At 41.4% G+C, this 23,463-nt stretch overlaps 1 protein-coding gene and 1 long non-coding RNA gene across 3 annotated transcripts in view; both read right to left on the reverse strand.

The window, feature by feature from the left end:
* Filip1l (filamin A interacting protein 1-like) overlaps window positions 1-23,463 on the reverse strand; it is a 255,823-nt gene that overhangs the window by 4,115 nt on the left and 228,245 nt on the right. Inside the window, exon 1 of one of the 2 annotated variants that reach the window (XM_013515090.1) lies at window positions 9,093-9,116. The exons of the other annotated variant lie outside the window; for it this stretch is intronic. The gene's annotated coding sequence lies outside the window, so the exon portion shown is untranslated. Of the gene's footprint in view, window positions 1-9,092; window positions 9,117-23,463 lie in introns of those variants that run through there. 2 annotated transcript variants of the gene reach the window in all.
* On the reverse strand, window positions 15,048-23,083 carry LOC102018951. Its single transcript, XR_261223.2, has 2 exons — window positions 22,340-23,083; window positions 15,048-16,987 (listed from the first exon to the last, which is right to left on the reverse strand). It is a non-coding gene; the product is annotated as an uncharacterized LOC102018951 (long non-coding RNA).

Here is a 23,463-nt window from a genome sequence, read left to right on the forward strand (position 1 = left end):
CCACACACTTTGTTACCTCACTAGTAAGACTAGTTTTAAACTTGCGGCACTCTTAATTACACTGAGAATGGGCTGATTATAGAGGATGTAATTACAGCTCTGCAGTTTTGTTATACAAAACTAAAATAGAATAGAATCCCTGAAGAATTTAACGAAAAGACTTGTCATGAATAAAAATATCAATAGTTGGTTTCTGATCAAGCCTAAAGAGTTCATAACATGTTACTATCTTTTCTTTTCTTTTCTTTTTTTGGTTTTTCTCCGGTTCCGGGAACCAAACTCACGACCTTGCGCTTGCCAGGCAGACGCTTTGCCAGTGAGCTAAATCCCCAGCCCTGTTACTATCTTTTCTATTAGGCATGAGTTAATTATGCAGTGCATGTATTTCATCCTCGTCACAGAGCTTTCTTTTAAAAGGCTAAGGATTTAAAAGGACATTTTAAAAGGAAACCAATTTGGGGCTGTTTTCTTAGAAATAATCTCTTTTTTTGAGATCCTAATGGGCTATGTTCTATAATTACACTACACAGGAAGAACATGTTTAAAATAATTGTAAAATGTAAGATTTCTCAAACTTTCTGGGGAGGATCCATTCTTCGTTTTTCCTGTTTGGAGAACCTGACAAGAGGCTGGTCCAAAGGCTGGCAGCCTGTGAAATTCATGAGAGACACGCAGGATGTGGGGGTGGGGCGATGATTGCAGCTAGATTCTGGTAAAAAGGCTTGTCTGTCTGATCCCCACTCCCTAGCTGACACCTGAAACCTAAGAAGAGAAATGTGGCAGCTCCTTCCTGGATGGCTTGGGGACTTTGCAATTCAGTGGTGGAGTCTAAGAGTTTATAAATGCTTTGGTGGTGAAACAGTTACGGAAATTGGCAAAGTTCTTCTTCTTAACCTTAGCGTTCAAAGCGGAGTTAATGGCCTTGACAATGCATTGAGCATAACTAGTGAAATACTTTCCCCTTGATGTAACACTTTCAAAAAACTTACAGATTTCTCTTCATCTTATTACGTACTATTTTGCTTTTATGAGAAACGGATGCATTTTCTTAAGATATTAGGGAGGAAGGATTGTTTTTGCATTTCAGTGAAAAGAGCATTAAAATGGAATGGTAGTTACCCATAGTTCCCCCAAAATAATACCTACCCAGGAAACAAGTTCTATCATGGTTTTAGAAGAGACACTCCCTGAAAATCATGCTAGAACTTGTTTTCCAGGTAGGTCTTATTTTCAGGGAAATGTAATAAATCTTGATAGTGCAGTAACTGATAAAGACTTTGAAAAAAATTTCAACTTCCACTGATTATGTTCTTGGCAGTAAGCACGATGCGTCATTTTTCAGCAAGCGTGGTATATTTTTTTAGTTTCCCCATCTGCTCTCCAGGCTCCACTCTACAGAGTAGACACATAACACTGAGTACCTTTGCTCCAACTGTTTCCTCACGACTTTTTCTCCAATAACCTGTTACTTCCCATGCCATTCAGATAAGCACACCATGGGACAGTCAACAGCCTGACTTGCTAAAGCCTGTCAGGAAGTGAAATAGAAGCTTGTAGGTAGGAAAATCTATACCCGCAGCGTCAGCTCAGATGTTTTGGACCAGAAATCAGTGAGAACCACTATATGTCTGTATGCATGTGTGTATGTCAGTCTGTCTGTAAAGTAGACTCCACTGTCCTTATTCTGCTTTCTTTAAGTGAGTGTACCAAAAAGTTTCTGCATAACATACACCTGATGATCGCTTGTTCCTTGCTAATGACCTGTTCTTTACCAGTGCTTCTTACAGTTTAATTTACATTTGAGTCCCTTGGGAATCTTGTTCAGTTTTAGACCCCAAGTGGTGGGGGGAATCTGTTAACAGTCTGTAACAAACCCCTAGGTGATGCTGGGTCTCCTGGCCCTTGGAGTGACTATGGGTAGCAAGGCTTTATTCGACATTGTCCAGTCTTTCCTACAAATGAGATTCTAAGGCTCAGGAAAGTCAGGAAGGAACACAGCTGCTCACCCACATCACACTGCTTCTCTAACCAAGAAAGCAGAGGTTTCCTTCTGAAAAAATAGTAGTGGGACAGAGAAACTCAGCCTAAAGAAAAATTCTCATTTATCATTGTTTTGGGTTCTTTTTAGTTTGTATATTTTAGAACAGTGCTTTTCAAATATTTCATTTTTTTCTACTAATAGAATGAAGACTTTTTTGAACAGGAAATTCTTCATGTATTTTAAGCTAGCATCTAGCTTTTTTAATTCAAGGCTTAAATATCTGTAAAGGACACATGTGTGTGTGTACACATATTTTTCTCTTTTTTTTTGGAACTAGGGATTTAACCAATCAACAGATACTTTGGTATGTGCCTTATTATCTAAAAGTCTTTATTAACAAATCAGACACAGATCATTCATTCTTTCAAGAAAAGTCTGACTTCACTTGTTAACATAGGTACATGTGTAGGTGCACATGCAGTCTTACAAGAGATGAGGCACATGCCGGGCATGTTGATGCACGCCTGTAATCCCAGCACTCCGGGAGGCTGAGGCAGGAGGATCGTTGGGAGTTCAAGACCTGCCTGGGCCACAAAGTGAGCTCAAGGTCAGCCTGAACTGCATAGCGGGACCCTATCTCAAAAAGACAAAAAAAAAAAAAAGAGAGAGAGATGAGCACTTTTGTGGGAGATCCGTTTTCTTGGTTGTGTGTTTGCTTGTGTGATGCAGATATATTCTCCTGTAAAGTGCCAGTGTACCTTCAGGGATATGTACCTCAGTTTGAAGAGTACCATATTCATGTTTAAGTACTGACACTACAGGATTACAGGAATAATTACTGAATCCTGTCCAATAAAAACAGGTTGTGGAAGGTAATTTTATGGACATGTGAGGCAATTAAATCCAAACTGGCTTAAAACAGTGTTTTACTACAGTTTTTCTTCACAGTTTCTATTATGGCTCAGAATTGTTATAACTTACTACGGTTTATCACTATTATTATGTGCAATACCAGTTGCTTTTTTCCCCCTCGAAAATATCACATGTCATGTTGAATGTTTTTTGGTACCAGCCATAATGCTGGCTCTTCAATACAAATTATATATTCAGAGGATTCTTTTAGTTTTTATTTACACACATACATGTTGCACACATATGACTATATTTTATCTCCTCTGAAATAGTGTTAGTAATATTCATCACATAATGCACCTATGACTCAGAGGCTGTCTAAGTGCTATAATGCCAGTGAGATCCATAAGAATTTATATTGCATTTCTCACTACTTTTGATTTTGCCTTTTTAAATATACTATAATTAACACTACTGTCTTGGTTATTTTTCTCTCCTTGCTGAGACAAAATACCTGACACCCAAAGTTAAGGCAGGAAAGGTTTATGTAGCTCACAGTTTGTGGAGGTTTCAGTCCATAATCAGCTGGCTCCAAGGCAGGGTGGCATGGCACAGGGGCAACACTTCAAGGCAGAAGACAGCAAAAGCAACAAGAGCAAAAGGGCAGGAGAGCCAGCCTCTTCGCCTCCCTTACATCGTAAGCAGGCTGTCCTCGCCAGCGCCCCCACCCCCACCCCCAGTGGTGTGGCACTCACAGCATCTCGGTGCTGTCGTGCACAGGCTCAGGATGTTTGCAAAGGGAGGACCCACCTGGCCCCCTTGCTGAGTGAGCCTTCCAAACTTCTCAAGTTGACACAATGTATCAACCATAACAACTACTAAAATACAAACTTAGAGTGTTTTTTATAGTGCCCACCACAAAGTCCTTCAAGGGAACCTTGGGGGGGGGCGTTTGTGTGTGCGCAATGAAGGAAAACAGTGTACAGATATGCCCCCTGTGGAAAACGTGCAGCACTATCCTAAGCGATTTTATTCATTTTTGTAAAGAGCGTTCTTTAGTGTTTACCATGGAGGTGTCTTAGGCATTTAAGAAAACTCATACGTGAGTTTCTTGTCAGTGTTATTCAAGCATTGTCTCTATTTCATAGTTACGGAGCCTCTAGAAAGCATCAAGAGTTGGAACAGCTTTTTTTCTTCAACCCCATGCCTTAAAACTGTGTTACTTGTTTAAAGAAAACAGGAATGGGTCATAAATGTTTAACTGGTAGCTCTTTATGCTGTTGGTCATTTGAACTCTGAAAACACAGAAGTGTGGTTCTTTTATTTTTTTTCCCTATAGTTCAAAGTTCTGCTAGGTAAATACAAACATGTTTCTTATCCAAGTAATATGACGTCAATAGCAAATGAAGTTGGAAAGGAAATAATTCATCTATAATGTGACTACTCTAATCCATTAATTATGTTTCTACTTTTGCAGATTGCTTTCTGATTTTCAGGAAGAAGAACCAATTCCATTAAGAACAATCAGAAATCAGTAGTGAACAGCAGGTTAGCTTCTCATCTGTCATTTTAAAGAGACAAGTACTCCACTGTATTCATGCTGTGGATCTTGAATTTAAAGTTTTTGATGTTATGAAAAGGGCGAGATTTTGTTCATATGATTTACAAAACAACAGAGGCTATACTCTGGTGAGCAGGGAGGGAGGGTTCTGCTCTTAATGTTTCTAGGCTGTCAATAAAGAACAGAGTTTCAGCACAATTCTAAAGGATCCAGAGGGGCAGTTCTTAGCCTTTTAGGTCTTGTGGTGGAGGACAAATAGTGGTCAACTTGTAACACCCAGTTGAACTGAGTAAACATGGTGCTGGGCGTGGAGGCCCACCTGAGGATTACTGCCTGCAGCATAAGAGGCAGACCTGGAGAAGAAGAAAGGCTGTTGGGAGCTGGTAGAAGCTGTAAGGAGCTGTTGGTTCTCTTGGAGGAGCTCGTCATGCTGGCTTTCCTGATGAACTTGGCTGTTTTCATCCTCCAAGGAGCTCAGGACCTCGCTGTTGCAGAGAATGGCTTAGGTTTGCTTTTGGGGAGCTCATGTCCCCACTGAGTATCGCTTCCTGGCTCCGGAGGGGAAGATGGTGCACCGGTCTCTGGGAGAAGCTTGTGTTGGCTTTCCTGAGGGGACCTCGGGATCTCAGTGTTCCTGAGGATGGCTATGGTACTTCTCAGGGAAGCTCTAGTTCTCATTTTCAGTGTCACTTCCTGCCTACAATGCAGATTCCTCAGCCTGCTTGCACAGATCCTTCATCTTGCTGGCACAGACTTTCTAGACTCCACCACCGACCTTTCGGCCTGCCCAGTGCAGATCCGTTGAACAGGCCTGCCTGAGATATTGTCATGGGCTCTAGGCCACCTCCAGTTGGACTCATGGGAGGCACTGTTATGGGCTCTAGGTCATCAGCAAAAATCATGCAGGACGTTATCATGGGATCCAGGCCCTCAGCTGGATTCTTTGGTCTTTAGTATGTGGATAGATTTCCTGCACACTCTTGTATATAATTCTTTGGGTGACTGTTATAAATAATCTTATAAAATATGTGTCCTGTATTATATTGTTTCCCCTTGCAATAATCCCCAAGCCAACACAGGTCTTATGACCCCTTTGCACTCTTAAAAATTCTGAGGACCTTAAAGCTGTTGAGTGTGTGGGTTATATGTATCAGTACTATATTAAAATTCAAGCTAAGATTCTCAAAAATGCATGCATTCATTAAAAATAAACCCATTTTATATATATATATATATATATATATATATATATATATATGTATATTTTATTTTTTTGTCTTTTTGAGACAGGGTCTCGCCATGCAGTTCAGGCTGATTTTGAGCTCACTTTATAGCCCAGGCTGACCTCGAACTCGCAACGATCCTCCTGCCTCAGCCTCCCAAGTGCTGGGATTACAGGCGTGTGCCACCATGCCTGGCTCAACCCATTACATTTTAACGTAACATTTTTATAGAAAATAGTTTTGAAACACAAAATTTAGTGAGAATTGGATTGTTTTACATTTCTGTAAATGCTAATGTTTAACTTAATTGAAAACAGCTTGATCCTCAGGTCAGTTCCAAACATTCCATTAACTGTCATAGCAGTGATGTCATCAAAAGTCAGGTAGCCTCTGGAACACAGCGTGTACACTTCTGAGAGAAGGAACGTGTCATTATGAAGATAGCTTGGACCTGCCAGATCTTCTGAAGAGGGCCACCCTTTGAGAACCATTGCTCTAGAGAATAGGCAAAACGAAGTGGCAGATGTTTCTCTCTCTGGAAAACCCTCTGGTTTGGGCTGGCACTAGTCAGCTCTGTGCTTCGTCCTGATGAAGTCCCCAGATTCATAGGCTTAGTCACTGCTTTGATGTTTCCATCGTTAATAAATTCATTTGTTTGCTGCCTACCACAGGTAGATGGAAGGTTCTCTGTATTAAAATGTCCTTTGTTGAGTTATAACTGCCTCCATAATCTTAATGTGGAGACAGTTAAATAAGTGTTTGAAATTGCAATTTAAAATAAGAAATTGCAATTTAAAATAAGAAACCACTGTGTTGGCTGGGTTTTAAAATGGATTCATTGATAGTGCAGTTTAGCTGAGATTTATTTCATGTCAAGTCTTTGTAAGACAAAGTGAGTTACTGCTATGTACAAGGCACTGTGCCTGTTGTCACTTTACCTTTTTTCTTTCCAAACCTGCCTGTAAACTTGGACATATCAGTCTGATCATAGCTAGCCTCTCAGTAATTACCAAATAGTATGATGGAAGCAAAATCTATTTGCCCTTAAAATGTTTGAAACAGTGTGATTCTCATCTTAGTCTTAAGTAGTGTATATAACCTCACTTTCATGAGCTTCATTTCCTGTATTTGTTCTCATTATTCCAGAGTTAGTTTAGTATTTTACTTTTTCTTCTGATTTAACATGTTCATTACTAAGAAGAAAACCACATGTGTTAACTGCTTCATTCATGTTTGCATCTGCTCTTGTGGTGTACACTTTGATAGTCTGGTTATGATTATGTTCTGCTGTCTTGTGGTAATCCTCGTTTAACATGTATTTTTAATTGTTGCATTGGTGCTTATAGTTAAGTAACTGGAGCTCTGGTAGTTCAGTGATTATATGGAATTTATTAGAAAACGTTCTTATTTGAAATACATTCTTAATAATGTTTCCTTGCTGTGTTCCTTGCTTTTTCAATGGGGCTTTTCACTGTTCAGTCTAATTTTTAGGAGCACTCATAAAAATAGATATGACCAGTCTTTTTTATTCTATGTATGCTGCTTCCTTTCATTTCTCTCACAAGTCAACGGTTTTTTTCTTTTTTAATTACAGCTATAGCATACCATAGCCATAATGTAATGTTTGATTCATTTGACTTGGTCAGCAAGCTCTACAACAGTAAAACTTTTTTTAGCATCTGCTAGCCAAGTATGAGTGTATATCTGTATCTGCTTTATGTCCTTGTTACTGAAGATCCTGTCATTATCATTGAAATCATTTAGAGACACTATAAATGGGTCCAGATTCACCAAGCTGAGTTACTCTTTTCCTTCATTGTGAAAAAAGAATTAGGGCATAAAGTGAAGGAATGGTTTTTAGCTTAGTGTCAAGAATATATGTAAAAATAAGTAAAATAATAAGGGTGCAAACAGTGAAATGACCTATTAATTATAAAGGGGGAGTGTTTAGCAATGAACAGGATTCTGAGAATAACATAAAATCCTCTGAGAATGACATAAAATCCTCAAAAAGGAAGTTGAGTGCAGGAAGTGGGGCAAATCTTGCGCTCTTATAAAGAAAGAGGAAAGTAACTGGATGAAGCAAAGGGTTTCCTGCAAAGGAAAAACTGCTGATAGGTGAAGTTGCAGATGAAAAAGGCCTGAGAGTCCACAGGCACAAAACTTGGCAAGTCAGGCAGGTACGAGAATATTTTTGTGCCTGTGAGCTGGGTGTGGTGGCGCATGCCTGTAATCCCAGCATTTGGAGGCTGAGGCAGGAGGACTGCTGCAAGTTCAAAGCCAGCCTGGGCTACATAGTGATTTCAAGGTCAGCCTGGACTACATAGTGAAACCCTGTCTCAGAGAAAAAAAAAAAAAGTGCCTGTGAAATATGGACTAGGAACGATACCCACTGAGTCCTGATCCAAAGCCAGCTGAAGACCTGGAAAAGCACTAGGCTTGGTGTAGAAGAGGAAATAGGATCTGCGGAAAGCACAGTAACCTATCGGGAGTGAGAGGACAATTACTTCGGGCTTGAGTGACGAGAGTTCTATTTCCGTGCAGTACTGGTGCAGCTTTCCAGTCAAATCGTTAGGTGATGAACTGACTGAGTACCACCGCTGTGGGCTGGGGATGTAGCTCGGGGGATGACTGTTTGCCTAGCATGTGTGAGGCGCTCAGTTCGATCTCCAGCACCACAAAAAAATAAAAATTTGGAAATACAACAGATGTGCCTTCCACATCCTCCACTGAAGTTTCTAGTATCAAAAATATCCAGATTTTTCTTTTTGCCACTTCAAAGAATTTTTGCCTCGTTTTGAGAATATTATAGCTATTGAGAGAAACCTTTACAAAACTAATTACAGAGCTGAGCATGGTGGCGTACACCTGTCATTCCAGCACTGAGAATAGCTGAGGCAGGAGGGTCACAAATTCTAGTCCCATCTGGGCAATTTAAAGAGCTTGTATAAAAATAAAGAGGAATGGGCCTGTAGTTTAATGGTAGGGTACACCTGGGTCTTAGCCCTTGTACCACAAGATTAATTAATTAATACAAGTTACTTTATGGGCTGGGGATATAGCTCAGTGGTACGGCATTGCCTAGTATCTGTGAAGTGCTGGGTTTGATCCTCAGCACCAAAGAAATAACAATTACTATGAACGCAAAACTGCACTCAATAGAGACTTCACTTTTCTTTTGGAGTTTTTCTTTCTCTGCTTCACATCTCTCAGGGGTTCTTAATTACTTGGAAAAGATTCCTCAGGTAACATATTTTTCTTACAAGACTTCACATTCTCATTTCTACTACACCAATAAATACATGAGTCTGTCTTTTCAAAACACTGAGCCTGGGTCCTTGTTAGACTTTCAGGGGTGTGTCTCCATGGTCCTACCACAGCCATGAAGTTTTCCAAGAGTTGCCCCATCCCTCTAGGACAGTGACAGCGAACCTGTTCGAGACTGAGTGCCCTAACTGCCATCCAGAACACTTACTTGTCACAGAGTGCCAGCACTGTGCGTGTGTGCTGTAAGCTGGCGCTCAGCTTCCGGGGCGATGCTGGGGTGACTCGGCGCACGAGTCAGCAGAGAGGGTTCTCCGGGCCTGCGGCGGCACGCGTGCCCCAGGTGCACCAGCGTTGCTCTGGGAGGAAGTATTCAGAAGGCCACTCAGCATTGACGGCCTGGACTGTTGCAAATGTCTGTGCGCTCTGGCGCTCCTGATAGAGTGCCTCCAGCACACAGCCGCACAGCCACTGGGTGTGAGGGGGCGCCCGTGCTGCGGAGCTGCTGCACCGCACTCCGATCCTTCGTCGTCCCTCCAGTCCCTCCCCCTCTCTGCCATCTACTTCGTTCTGTAATTTGTATGCTTTTCTGTCTTTCGCATTTGCCTTCTTTCAGATGGGGCCAAGATGGCAGTAAATAGTGCAGCTGGCTGAACCCTAAAGAGCAGACGGGGTCACTGACAAGGAGCCTGTGCCCTTGCCAGCGTGGAGTCCCCATGGGAAGGAGGCAGGGGCACACCACAGAAGGCAGGTCAGTGCAGCCTAGATGCAGACTGTAAAGTCTGGTTTGGGAAACTGAACCCTGCTTCCCCACGTGTACCTAATGTGGCTTGACCAGTCTCATTTTCTTCACCTACAGAACGGGGACAGTGGTAGTGACTCCCTCATAAGAGTTGACCTGAAGAAGTAAAAATCCATACAAAAGGCCTTCATATACTGTCATCATTACAAGTAGGATGGGGAGTACTAAGAGAGTAGCTTTTATTTATTTAACTTGTTCTTTTGGAGGGGAAACTGGGGAATGAACCCAAGGCCTTTACAGTAAGTTATATCCTCAGTGCTTTTTTAAATTTTTTGAGACAGGTCACACTAAGTTAATTGTTCAAGCTGGCCTCAAACTTTGGATCCTCTTGCTTCTGGCTCTGAGAGTGCTGGGATTACAGGCAGGTACTGCTGTGCCTGGTTTCTCTCCTCCTCTCTCCCCAGCCCTAACCCTCCTTGCCCCCTCTCTCCCGCTGGTGCTGGGGATTGAACTGCTGGCCTCAGGCACACTCATCAGGTCCCCTCCCACTTAGCATATCCCCAAGAGAGTAAGTGGGTTTTAAATGTTCTCACAACCAAAAAATGGTTAGTATATTTGATAATGGGTATGTTAATTAGCTTGATTTTACCATTTTACAGTGTATTACACACATCAAAACATCATCCCTGTGATCCCAGCACTCTAGAACTCAAATTTAAGTCCAGCCAGTGCAATTTAATGACTTGGTAAGACCCTGCCTCAAAATAAAAAATACAAAAAGGCCTGGGGGTTTAACGGCTCAGTGCCAAGATCCTGGGTTCAATCCCCACTAGCGCACACACGCGCGCACACAAACACACACACACACTGTTGTACACCAGTGTTTCTTTCAATTAATAGGAAATATAAATACTTTCAAGATAAACGCAAGTGCTATGTGTCAACAGCGTTAGGAGGAGGAAAAAGAGAAATGGTCACAACGCGGTGGAGAGGCTGAGCCGTAACGGGCAGGACTCACAAGGAAGGCCGCCGTCAGGAGTTCCCACTGGAACGAAAGTTAGGACTACCCGTCTGTTCTCTGTGGCCTACCTGCCGGCTTTCTTGCTGCGGTCATCCTGAGCCATAGTTACTGGCCTTTTAAGTTAGGGTCAGATTTCAGCCTTGGCACACCTGACATCTGGGTTGAATACATCTTTGTTACAGGCTGTCTTATATATTCATTTTGGGATGCCTTGGAGCATCGTGGCCTTTAGCTACTAAACTTCAGAAGTAACCCTGTACCCCTAATTCAGAAGTAACCCTAACCCCTAATTTGTGACAGCCAAAACATGTCTCCAGACCTTTCACGTTCCCAGGAGTGGAGGGATTCTGTCTGGTTGAGAATCACCACTTTAGAACACAATTTTGGGAAAATTTGTTAGATCTCTTTGTGTTTGTTATCTGTGGCATTCATATTAACTTCTTGCTGCTGAAATACGATCTGCCACTCTCAATATTTTCCATTTCTCTTTTGTTCACAGATCTACTCTACAGGTCTTCTCTCTTCCTGGAAGAAAATGATGCTTTGAACATGCAGTATCCAATGAAATGGCAGCATGTCAAAGTGGATGCTAATAGCTGACCTTCTCATGTTCTGTTTATCTTACCCTTGCTCTTTGTTCCTTGAATGTGTCGGGGTTTGGGGGCTTGGGGACTGGGCATGGGGAGTTCAGATAAGGTCCTACTGTGTAGTCCAGGCTGGCTTTGAACTCACTCTGTAATCTGGGCTGGACTTTTAACTCCGTAGATCTTCCTGCCTCAGCCCCCAGTATACCACCTCACCCGGCCTCCTTATGTGAATGTGATCATGCACTATTTCTACTGATTCAGATACTTACAGACTTGTCTGCTTGGGGGCATTCAAAAGGCAGAGTAGGTTAACTGGTTTGGAACAAACCTGAAGGGAACAACTTTTTTTCTATATATGTATACTGCTGCAGGGTGTAGTAAGTATCCTTCATAAAAGAAAAGCATGTTTGTGAGCTCTTCAGAAAAAAATACAAGCCAGCAGGTTGAGAGATACCCAAACTGTCTGAGAAACTGGTGATGTGGGTTTGCTTATTGTTTCATAATTAAGTTTGCAGTGTACTGTCCATACTTGCAATTCTTTAAGCAATCTAAATTTCAGTCTTTGATTTTAGATTACTATTCCTAAATATCTGATACATATTTTAAAACATGTATATATTAAAAGATGCACTGTTAAGAGCCTTTCTCCTACTTCACCTTTCGTCCGCCAGCTAACCACTGATACTGTTCTTACTCTTCTAGGGTTTTTCAGGAGTAAACAAATACAGTTTCTTATTCCTCCCTTCTTTCACAGGGAAAATAGCGTATTTGACAGACACCATTCAGCATCCTGCTTTTTGCAGTGAAGGATTTCTGGGAGGCTTTTCCATTAGGTCAGTGTTCTTAAGCGGGGGCAGAAAAGGGAATCGAAATCAACCTGATTGTCAGGTAAATCCTTGTAACTTTATGCTATAAAAATGAAAATGCGTAGGATCTTTTAAAAAGTGGAATAATGTGTAAAGGTACGGGAGTCATACTTTTTGCTATTTTAAAATCTTAATTATTAGGGCTGGGGATTTAGCTCAGCAGAGCAGTGCCTGCCTGGCAAGTGCAAGGTCGTTGAGTTGGATTCCTGGTACCGGAAAGAAACAAACAAAATATCTTTTATTATTAAAATAAATACAATTTTTTTCACTTATAGCAGCACTGTAATTGTATGTGAGTCTTTACAGTGTCTGCGTAATACCTGCATTCATTTCCTTAGGTAAGTAACTGCGGCCTCTGCAGCTGAAATGCCATGGGAGCCTTGTAGCTGGGGTGGAGGCCCCAGTGCCCAGTATGAGGCGGGGCTTGTATAGAAATGAGCATACCAGGTCTGTCTTGTGCCACTTGATCTCAGTCCTTGCAACAACCTCATGAGGCAGGCAGTATTATCTCTTTATATATGGGGAAGGGACTCAAAAATTAGAATTTAGAGAGGCTAAACAATGTAGTAGGCTGGGGATGGAGTTCAGTGGCACACGCCTACCCGGCTGGTGGGAGGCCCTGAGTTCAATTCCTAGTACCAAAAAAAAAAAAACAAAATTTACTGAACCGTACAAAAAAACCAGGCTAGAATAACACTACACTGCACATCCTGAGATTTTTTTCACTTACCTAGGCCACATGCTAGAAAACCTGGAGTGCTGGCCTCAGAATATTCTTTTACCCCATCCTCTTCCTGCTCTCCCCTTGGCCTGCTGTGCCCCAGCCACCAGCTTCCTTGCTGCTCTGTCAAACACAACAGAGCTTGTGTGCTTTTGTGCTGGCTGTCTTCCCCAGGAGCCACTGGACTCTTCCCCCACCGCATCTAGCTGCATCTAGTATACCATTTTTTGTACTTACTTATTGCTAGCTGTGTTTCCTTCTAGAATGTAAACTTTATACAGTTAGGTATGTATGGGTATGTGTGTGTATTATTCAGTAATTTGCCAATCATTGATCTGTTATATTCAATGCTATATTCCAGCCTGAGATAGTGTATTTATTTATTTATTTATTGGGTTTTTTTCTGGTACCAGGAATCGAACTCATGACCTTGTGCTTGCCAGGCAGGCGCTGTGCCGCTGAGCTAAATCCCCAGGCTCCCTCTTTTTTGTCTGTTTGTTTTTTTGTTTTTTTTCGGTACCAGGAATCAAACTCACGACCTCGCGCTTGCCAGGCAGGCGCTGTGCCACTGAGTGCAAGGTATTCAGTAAGTGTTGGATAAATATTTGAACTGCTACTGTACTGCTTCTGAACTAGATATGATGTTAGGGGATAAAGGTGTAACTGTAACTAGGAGACATACAGTGCCCCTCCCCTCCATTGTCTGGAAATAACAGAACTGACTGAGCAATGATGATATACCATGTACCATGTTAGTCTAAGAAATAGTCACAGGAAGCAGGTATTATGTCTTCATTTTAGAAGTAAGAACTCAGGCTCAGAGAAGTTACATAATTTGTCAGAGGTCCTGCTGGTAACTGGCAAAGCCAGAATGCCAGGATAATCTATAGTCCAAATCTTGTTTCTTACCACCAAGACATCCATCCATCCATCCACACTTCCTATCTCATGTATCTCATGCATCCTTCTCACCAGTGAATTTGTATATTCTGCCTGTCAAAGACACAGAAAATCACTATCATAGCAGCACATTGTTTTGTGATAGTATTTTCCTGTAGGTTCATGGCTACTTTGAGCTTTCATCATGAGACATTAGCAAATAGTCTCTTAATCATTATAATAATATAGCAACTTCAGTCATTTGGCATATATTTATAATTATTTTTGGTTGGTTTTAAAAATTCTGACTTTGCCAGTAATAACATCTCACATTTCCCAGAGGAGGTGAGTTTGTCATAAATACCATTTCCGTAGAACATTTTAAGGAACTTAAAGTTCTTGGAAAATATTTTTAACAGGCAACCCTTTCTCAGTCAGACTTCAAGGGCATAATGCTGTGTAACCTTAAAAATGTATGTGATTATTATATCTTATTATGAGTACTTACATGCATTTATTGTACTGTTTAAAGTTAATTTATATTTAGATGTTCTTTTTGCATTTTAGTAAAGAAATCAAAAATGGATTCTGAAAAACATTCTGCGGTAGCCGTTAAATTTTCTTTAATCTCCAATGGTTTCTTTTCTTCTTATTCAGATATTGCACGTAGGTATTTGGAAGGTTAGAGTGATTCCTTTCTCTCAATACTTATTTATGAGTTGTTTTATTCTCTCCTTTTTAAAAAAATAAATTTGCTGGGCCTGGTGGTGCATGCCTGTAATCCCAGCACTTGGGAGGCTGAGGCAGGAGGAGTGTTACAAGTTCAAGACCAGCCTGGGCTATAAAGTAAGCTCAAGGCCAGCGTGAACTGTATACCAAGACCCTGTCTCAAAAAGACCAAAAAAAAAAAAAAATTTACAGAATATATTCTTTTCCAGACTATTCTGATGAAAGTCCCTGATTTTCATCTTTTTTAAAGACTTTCTTCCTTTACTTGGCTTTTTTTTTTTTTACCTTAATAATTGGTGTTCTGTTAATCAGATTTCTCATAAAAGGCCAAAGCAGGGACCAGTCATATGCCAGAGTACACAAGTTCACTGGTTTTCATCTCCTTACAGTCTGGCTTTCTATACAGAGGCAGTGGCTAACATGGTATGCTTGGGAAACCAAATATTTCCAAACTTATTAGTGGGAAATCCAAACTTTAGAAATTTAGAACCCATAACAGAGGCTTATGTTTTACGGTGACTACTGAAGTCACACTGTTTACCATAGAAACAGGGTAGACAGGAAACCAAGAATGTAAAATGCAAACAGTTTCGATCCTCAAGAGTGGACTTCCAAGGTTGCTTTTTTTTTTTTACATTTTTTATTTTAGCTGTAATAAGTATATAAGATACAAAGGAACAGGAAATTTTAATACATCGAATAGCATTTAGAAGTTACGGCAGGGAGTGGTGTGACTTCCTGCTATGCAAACAGACCATGAATCTCAGTGAATATCCTCCCTCTATCCTTACCTGCTTTTCTTAGTTCTTAAAGTTGACTGGTTTATGTCTCTTCTGTGATTTTGGAGAGCTGGAGTTTGGGCCATATGTAAAGTCTAATTATAGACAGGAGGAAATGTTTTATTCTAGAATCTACTGAAACATAAATGATGATTTTTCTTATATTTTGTATGTCCTTTTATATCCATTGTAAAAAATTAAAATTATTTTGGTCATCTGAGTCTTAATTTCCCCTTGACCAACAGTCCCAAGTGTTTGGGTTGTGTTTCCCTTTTCTGCTACTTCTGAGATCAGAAGACAGAACTGAACTCATGAGCACAGAGTTTGATCCTACTTCCTCTTCTCTAAGTCAAGTTCTCCTAAAATGAATGTGTTCTACAGAATATATTCAGCTTGCGTGAGGAGGACAGTTCCATCAAGATAATACAGTGGGGACATACATACCTAACACCCCAGCTACTTGGGAGGCTAAAGCAGGATTGCAAGATCAAGGCTACCCTAGTGAGACCTTTCCTCAAAATGAAAATTTTAAAAAGGACTGGAGATGTATATATTTGAATACCTACTATATATATTCCAGTGCTCAGCAAGACGTCTGCCAGAGATGCGAATAATGACTTCTATTCCACTGCTTTTGGCCCTGGGTCTGCTACTGATTTTGTCCCTTAGCATGAGTGTCTCCTATTTTGTTACGATTATCTACTGAAGAAAAGTTTATTACAAAGTTAAAGAAAAGGCAGTAGTGTACTTCATGTATACACTGTTTGAATACCTATCCAGTTTTGCTTTAACCATTTCTTTGTGATTTTAATTTTAAGACAGCGCAAATGATTTCATGTGCTCCGTAGTTGTAAAAAGTTTTTGAAAAAAGCACTGACTTTACCATCCTTCACTTTTAGAGTACCATTCTAACCAAAAACAAGGGAAAAAGCCAAACCCAATTGCTAATTTAAAATGCACTTCACTGTCACAGAAGCGGTGTGTCCTACCTAACAGGCAGGAAATACTGGGCCAGCATCTACTACCAAGTTAGTCAGGCCTTGCCTCACCTGCCAGTTACCCCAGCTGTAACCTGAGGAGAGCATACCATTGCTTCCCTTTTCATTCAGAAAGCTTCTGAGGATCCTCAGATCTCAGTTCCACAAAATAAAAACCTCCAGCGATGTTTAAATTCCTTCTTTCCTCCTCCCTGTGTGGGGCTGTGCACAGGTTCACCTGTCAGGAGAGATTAAGGCTCCTCAGGTCGCAGTGGCTCATCACTAGACTGAAAACCACTGAAATTTCGTGAGGTTCAGATTCATTTATGAAAGTGTGTGTTGTTGTCTTTAAAAACAAAGGAGTGTTACTCTGATGGCCAGATAATGGATTTAATAATGAGAGTTTAGTTCCTAGCCTCTTTTCTCATTTTACCTCAGGTTCTCTTTTCATAGCAAACGTCCAAGGAATAAATCTACCATCCTTCTCGGAATACCGCATTCAGTAGCTCTGCGTTTCAGTTCCCGTCTTTCTGTGAGTGTTTCATCCTGCCTGATTCCCCTTTTCCCGTGAGTCCCCCTTCTCAAGTCTCGCAGTCCTTACAGTTTTACGACACAAAACATTGCTATTTCTGTGTCCCCTACATGGGTCTCAGCTCTGTGCACACTTGCTGACCAGATGATGGAGAGGTGCGAAGCATTTTCTTGGGGACTGTGACCTCCTCTCAGGCTGAATGGTGCCTGCGGTTGTCAGAATTTTCTGCTGTTCTTAGGGTAGAGGGTTTTGTTCCTCTTGTTCCTGTCATTTCTGCAAAGGGAGGGTTATTCAGTGAAGTGAGGAATTACTTGAAGACAAATTTAGATTAAGTACAGATAGAGAAACTTGGCCAGAGAATCTTAACTTTGCCTGTGATTCTTCATACACTTTGGTCAGCCTAATGAATTTTATGAGACTAGAAGAAGAATTTTATGGGGTGTGATCTTGGGGAAGATAAGTGGAATCACAAATCACTTGATAGAGTTGTAACCTTTGTTTGAAAGGCCCCCATATGTTCAGTTGTATGCAAGCCTCAAGGATCATATGCAACCTCAAACATAACTGTATTTCTTTTAGTAATATGTGTTTATCTTAATAATACATGAGTTGATGTTATTTTTATTTTTTGTGGCACTGTGTATCAACTCAAAGCCTGAAGTATGGTAGGCAAGCACTTTACCGCTGAGCTATAATCCCAGTGCAGTGTTATTTTTAAAGAATAATTCTCCCTTTAGTAGCAAGGGATTCATTAAAAAAAAAAACCCACAAAACGATTCACTTCTGCGGTTCCCAGTTAGCAGACTAACAAGCAGAGGCAGCAGGACTAGAGCATCTCACTGCACTCCCGTCTTCCACAAAAATTGAAGACTTTCTCTTATTCTCACCAAGCTTGTAGGTCAGACGGCTCCTTCCTTTTCTTCAGATTTATCAGCAGGTACATACCCATAAGTCTTGTCCACCCAAAAATGATGAACATTTTACATTCCTTTCATGCTCTGTTTTCAGGATTTGTTTTTGTTGGGTTTATTTTAAAATTTTTTTTGAAAGAGGGGAAAAAACCTTAGTTCACCTTTAATCTTTTGTTCCAGGATTGGTGGGCCATGAGACACAGTAAGTCCCGCAGGTTTGCTTCTGTCATAGCAGCCTGTCTGGAAGGGCTGACCACAACTTTGAGGCTGCTGTAGCTACAGTAATTGGGAGTTCTCCACTTTAAGTGCTACAGCTATGTTAGGCTATTGTGCACATGCATGTAAACTCTTCCTCACATTACCTCCCCTTTGTTTAGCTGCTGTTTCTTAATATGATCAATAACTGGCATTTTTCATAGACTCTGCTGTAATTGATGTTCCCTCAGAGGCTACTGCTCACTATATAGTCTCTGCCCAGTAACAAAAAATGCACTGGGTGAAAACAGTATTTTTTTTTTATGTTCAGGAAACCAAAGACGCAGGAGGCTAACCCAGTAAGAAAAGTAGAACTCAGATTTATTGACCCATTACTACTAGTTAGTCTCATCTTGGAGACAGCACAATTTGTGCATCTCAGTTCAGTGTCACTAGCAAGCAAGCTTGGCAGCTGACTTTATTCTACGGTAGGTTTCAAAAAAATATTCCCATGTTATCTTTACTTTTTATGTACAGCTGGCCTCTCTTATCATGGTTTCATCAGTCTGGGGTAAGGCCGTGATTGAAGTCTTCTGTGTAAGAGGCACTGGTGATCTTCACCTTTGCCATTAGTACAGTGTAAGAGGTGCAGCTGGGTGTAGCTAGATTAGTGTGTCATAGTGTGTGGTGAACATAGTTGTTGGGTCTGTTGTCCTGTTTGTACTTAGGGCAGCACTGGCGTTAGCTAGCTAACTTTGAAATTACAGAAAAATTACTCCTCTTCTGCAACATCTGGCTGATATAAATTTAGATATAAAAAGGGTACACAGATACTTTGGAGTGAAAATATGTGCTTGAGAAAAGGCAATCTGCTGGTTTCTAGTCATTGCAAGGATAAGGCCTTTGAGCCCCATGACTGCATCTTTTATGCCTTCAGCTGAGGCATAGAGATTAGAGAAATTCAGAGGAACCGCCCTTCATTAAGGCTAACCCCACCGTAGCATGCTTGTCCATACTTTGCTGGAGTGCATTCCGTTCCCTGTGGCGATTCACCTGGTACTCTTTCACCACCTTCAATCTCATTATTTTGGGGAGGGAGTTACAATGAGGTAGGTGGAGGTGGGCAGAGACCAAACAAGCATCTGGCTTGGTCTGCCTACACAACACACACTGGATAGTACAAAGCCGATTCACTATCTTGATTTAATCTGAGCAAAGTCTGTATTCAGGTTTTTGTGTAAGTGAGTTATATGTGGTTTACAAGGGATAAGAGATTTGTTGGGGGCTCCTGGACAAGATCTAGAACGGGCCCTCCCTAACCTACCACTACTGCTAAGAAGCTTTCAGTTTATTCTTTCATACATTTATACAACATTTTTGTCTCAGTGACACAACTACTAACTGTGTATAGCCAGGTGCTAAAGCAAAAGCTGGTTGCAAAACTGACCTCAGAGGAGTTTATAATTCAAAAGACAAGTAGTCAGTGTATAATTCAGTGTCACCTTACAATCTGTAGTATGAAAGAAAGTAAAGTTATCATTAGGAGCTTACAGCTTTCATAGGTGACTTGCTTTGCATTTTGGGGGAGGTTTTTTGAAGACATTGAGTCACCCTGAATTTTGAAAGGGAGCTTGCTAGCTGGGGACCTCTGAGGAGTACAGAATGCTTAGCTGCAAGATCTGAGAAGTCACTTGTCGGGTGAGTAGTTCAGACCTGAATGTCTCTGACCACAGAACACACCTCAGGCACCTATGACCCTCCAGGAAGAGTGGGCTTTGCCATCCAAATGATCTTTGAAGTGTGCTTATCATCTGTTTTCTGTGTCCTCCTTTTACCTCCCTCATTACTGTAGCCTGACTGAACTGTATTTTCACTGCTTTCCTTTCTTACTGTCACACTACTTATTAACAAGAACTTTGAACCTTTCTAGTCTCTTTCTTAATGCGTTCTGAATCCAAATTACCACTTACAGTGCCAAGGCTGTTTCTGGAGCCTTACTGGCCTCTCTTCCTACCCCTAATTAAAAAAGAAATCAGTGGTGGGTTGCAGTCCAAGAATGCGGGGACCCTGGCTCTGCCTGAGTAGCTTATGATTTCCTAAGCAAGTTACACTATAGATGTGAGTTTCTTCTATGAAGTGAGGCATCTGGATCAGATGACCTTCACCGGCCCTTCTAGCTGCACAGTTCCGCGACTGTTACGTGGCAGCGGACAGTGTAGGTGGGTTTGTATGTCCACACTTCCTGGGACCTGAGCTACTCCATGATCCATCTGGTGGAACTTATCAAGGTGCTTCTCAAACTCACACGTATGGAATTGAACATTAGCTATTACGATGTAATGTATGCTCTTTTCTGCTGACAACTGTCCTTTGGGCTAGAACCAGTAGTTACCCTAAATAGCAACAGCTAGGTGTATGTCTGTACCCCTATCTGTCTCAAAGATGCACTTACCTAACTTTGACATGCCTTCTCCCTCCTCCCACACACACACACACTCTTCACGCTTGTCCTTAAAGCTAGCGTGGCATTCTTAATAGTGAGTATTTGGGACCCAGGACAGCGGACGAATGTGGGGCTGGTCAGACTGGAGAAGGAACACTGCCAGTGCTCCTCACTGTTCTCGGGCTCAGAATTAGAACTGCTGCTGTCCTCTCCCGACCTGCTAAAGCATCTGAGAGAGTAAGCATGAAGACGGAGTGTTTCTTCCTGTCTGAGAAGGGACCAAGCAGATTTGCTTGGCAAGCCTTCCCACCTTTGTTTGACCAGCTTTCCCAGCCAGAGGCACGGCACTGTGAGTGTAGATGAAGGTGAGGAGAGTCTCAACTTTGCTTTTCAGACACAGGGGGATGTGGAACAGCTTACCAGTTTTGATGATGATTTAAAGCATGTAAATTCTACCTTACTTCACATGACAGCTGGAGAAAGCTCTAAAAGTCTTTGCAGCATGCAGTAAGCCTAAGTGGCTGGGTTGGTAGCTCAGAAATACTTAAGACAGTGGCAAAAGCAGCCACAGAAATATCCCCTTACGTGTGTGTGATGCTAGCTGAGTATGTGGTATTTCTCTGTCTTGAGATCCTTAAGTAAATGTCGTTTACAGAAACAAATCATTTAAATTAAAGCTAAATGCACAAATTAAGTAAAAATTATTTTACTGAATACACTAAATACACTAAAAATTATTTAAAAGTAAAGATATGGCCTAGAGGATTCGGTAAGATATGTTAGATTTTTCAGAGATAATGACTGGGTATGTGAACAGCAGATGGGCTCTGAGTTCCTGAGGGAGGTGGAGAACTATACTGCTTTATATCCCCTGATTATTACTCTGTAATATCCTTTCGTGTATATAAACACTTCTCTTCCTGCTCCCTTTTCCTTTTTTAAGGTCTAATTTTTTTTGGCCCTATTCACCTTGTGAAATACTCTCTTTGTCCTGAAGTACTAGATAGGGACAGGATATGACTTAAGAAAAATTATTGGAATTTTACTCCTCTTCTCTTTTTACTTCATCTGAAAATCTATGTATCACCAAAGGTAATATTTTGGAGTGAAAGGGACAGAGAACCCTAAAACAAAATTCACAGTTTTTAAAAGGCAATTAATGGAGATTGCAAGATGACTGGAAAATTAAATTAGTCAGAACTTGATTTGTCTTTTCACATCGGCTTTTTTGTTGTTGTTATTGTTTTAACTTTTTGTTTTTTTCTTCCGGTACCGGGAATCGAACTCACAACCTCAGGCTTTCTAGGCAGGCGCCCTACCACTGAGTTAAATCCCCAGCCCTTTCACACTGGCTTTTAATCTATGTCACAACACTAGGTAGACATCGCAGAAAAGCGGTGATTAATGGGTTAATTGCTATGAAGATGCAAATGAACTTGTTAAGCATAAAATTACTGTGTGTTTTATTTGGAAGTGTGAAATGCACGTCCATTCCATCCAATACATTTTTTCCATCACACAGATTAACCTAAGGACTAAAGAACACTCCCCCAGAGAGCCCACTGTGAGATACTGTATATCCATGATGACGCTTGTTGGACTTCCAGTTTTAAAACAAGTCTTAATATGTGATTGTTCTTTGAACTGTGGCTTAGAGCTAACAAATGGAAAAAAGCGTGGAGTGTTAAAGTGCGGCATATAGAAATGTTAAAACTGGTGTTTCTCTGCTTTTAAAAAATAAAAAGGAGAGGGAAACAGCTGTTAGAGCTTTGATAGAGGTGGTGATTTTCAGCAGTTTAGCTGCAGTTTATGGTACAGATGGTACTCTGGGTATAGCTGAAACAATAATTGATGGTTTCTGCCCCCTCCTCCTCTGCGAGATTCAAAAGTGCAGAATACCTTTTTCCCAAGGCAGGAATTTTTCAGTTTCCAATTACTGCCTGTATTGAATAAACAACTCTTTTATTGCGTATTCTGTACTGGGCAGTGACTGGGTGTTGGCCCCTCTTTTTTCATTATGGTAGGCTCCCTAGGTTTGAAGTACTAGGGGGAAATCCTACTTTTGTCCATACTAACCTGCAGTTTACATAGCCTATCTTCAGTGAAAACAACGTAATTTTTCATTTAGAATACAAAACCACGTCTTCCATTGGTCTAAACAAAATTAGCAAAACAAACAAAAAGCCTTGTAAGAAGCAAAAATGGTAGGTACCGGTGTCTTATACATTAAAAAAAAAAAAAAATGAACTAGAGCAGTTACTAGAAACATAGATACTTTCCAAATTTTGAGCATATTTTTAAGAAATGTTAGAAATGACATATCTTCTTGTGTCTGACTTTGCCTGTTACTGACAAATATAAATAAAACATGCATTTGTTACACCCCCAGGTGGTTATAGTACTTTTCTGTTAAATTTTTACTAAACATTCAGATAGTTATCTCAGATGGTCTTTTCACTACCAACAGTATTAAGCACTTTTAATCTTTAACCGTCAGTGTACAAATGACAGCCCATGGATTCTGAATCTGTACTGTGTATTCTTACAAAACATGGAGACTAAAAAGGGAAGTAATTTGGTCACACAGTTCTTCAAAAGTTTTGTCTCACGATCTATGCGCATACCAGATAAAATTTGAGTGAGGTCATTCTTTCATGTCTTCATTATTCTAAACTTAACACAGTATACCTTCTATTTTTTAATTCTTCAGTCACTGTCCCGTAAGGATTCCTTTAGAGGAAAGCCTGCTCGAGATTTAGACGTAACTGCTAATGGTTACAAAGCCAGCGATTAAACTGTTCTAGCGGCTTGGTACTTAGCTTAGTACCTGTTACGCGTTACCGCACCGTGCTCTGGGGAGAGCGCACCTTCAGCGCGGCCCCGGAGCGAGGCGGGACGGACTCCGCCGGCGGCTGCTCGTGCGGAGCGCCCGCGCCGGCAGGCAGCCCGGAGCCCCTGGCGCTCGGGGTCCGCGCTGCCCCGGCTCGGCGCGGCGGAGGGGAGCGGCGCGGGGACGGGACGGGACCGACGGGGACGGACGGGGATGGACGGGGACGGACGGGGACAGGACGGACGGGGATGGACGGGACCGACGGGGACGGACGGGGATGGACGGGGACGGACGGGGACAGGACGGGGACAGGACGGGGAAGAGACGGACGGGACAGGACGGACGGGGACGGACGGGGACGGGACGGGGA

Source organism: Chinchilla lanigera, unplaced genomic scaffold (genome assembly GCF_000276665.1).
Source record: "Chinchilla lanigera isolate Chin_1 unplaced genomic scaffold, ChiLan1.0 scaffold00026, whole genome shotgun sequence".
NCBI classification, from domain to species: domain Eukaryota; kingdom Metazoa; phylum Chordata; class Mammalia; order Rodentia; family Chinchillidae; genus Chinchilla; species Chinchilla lanigera.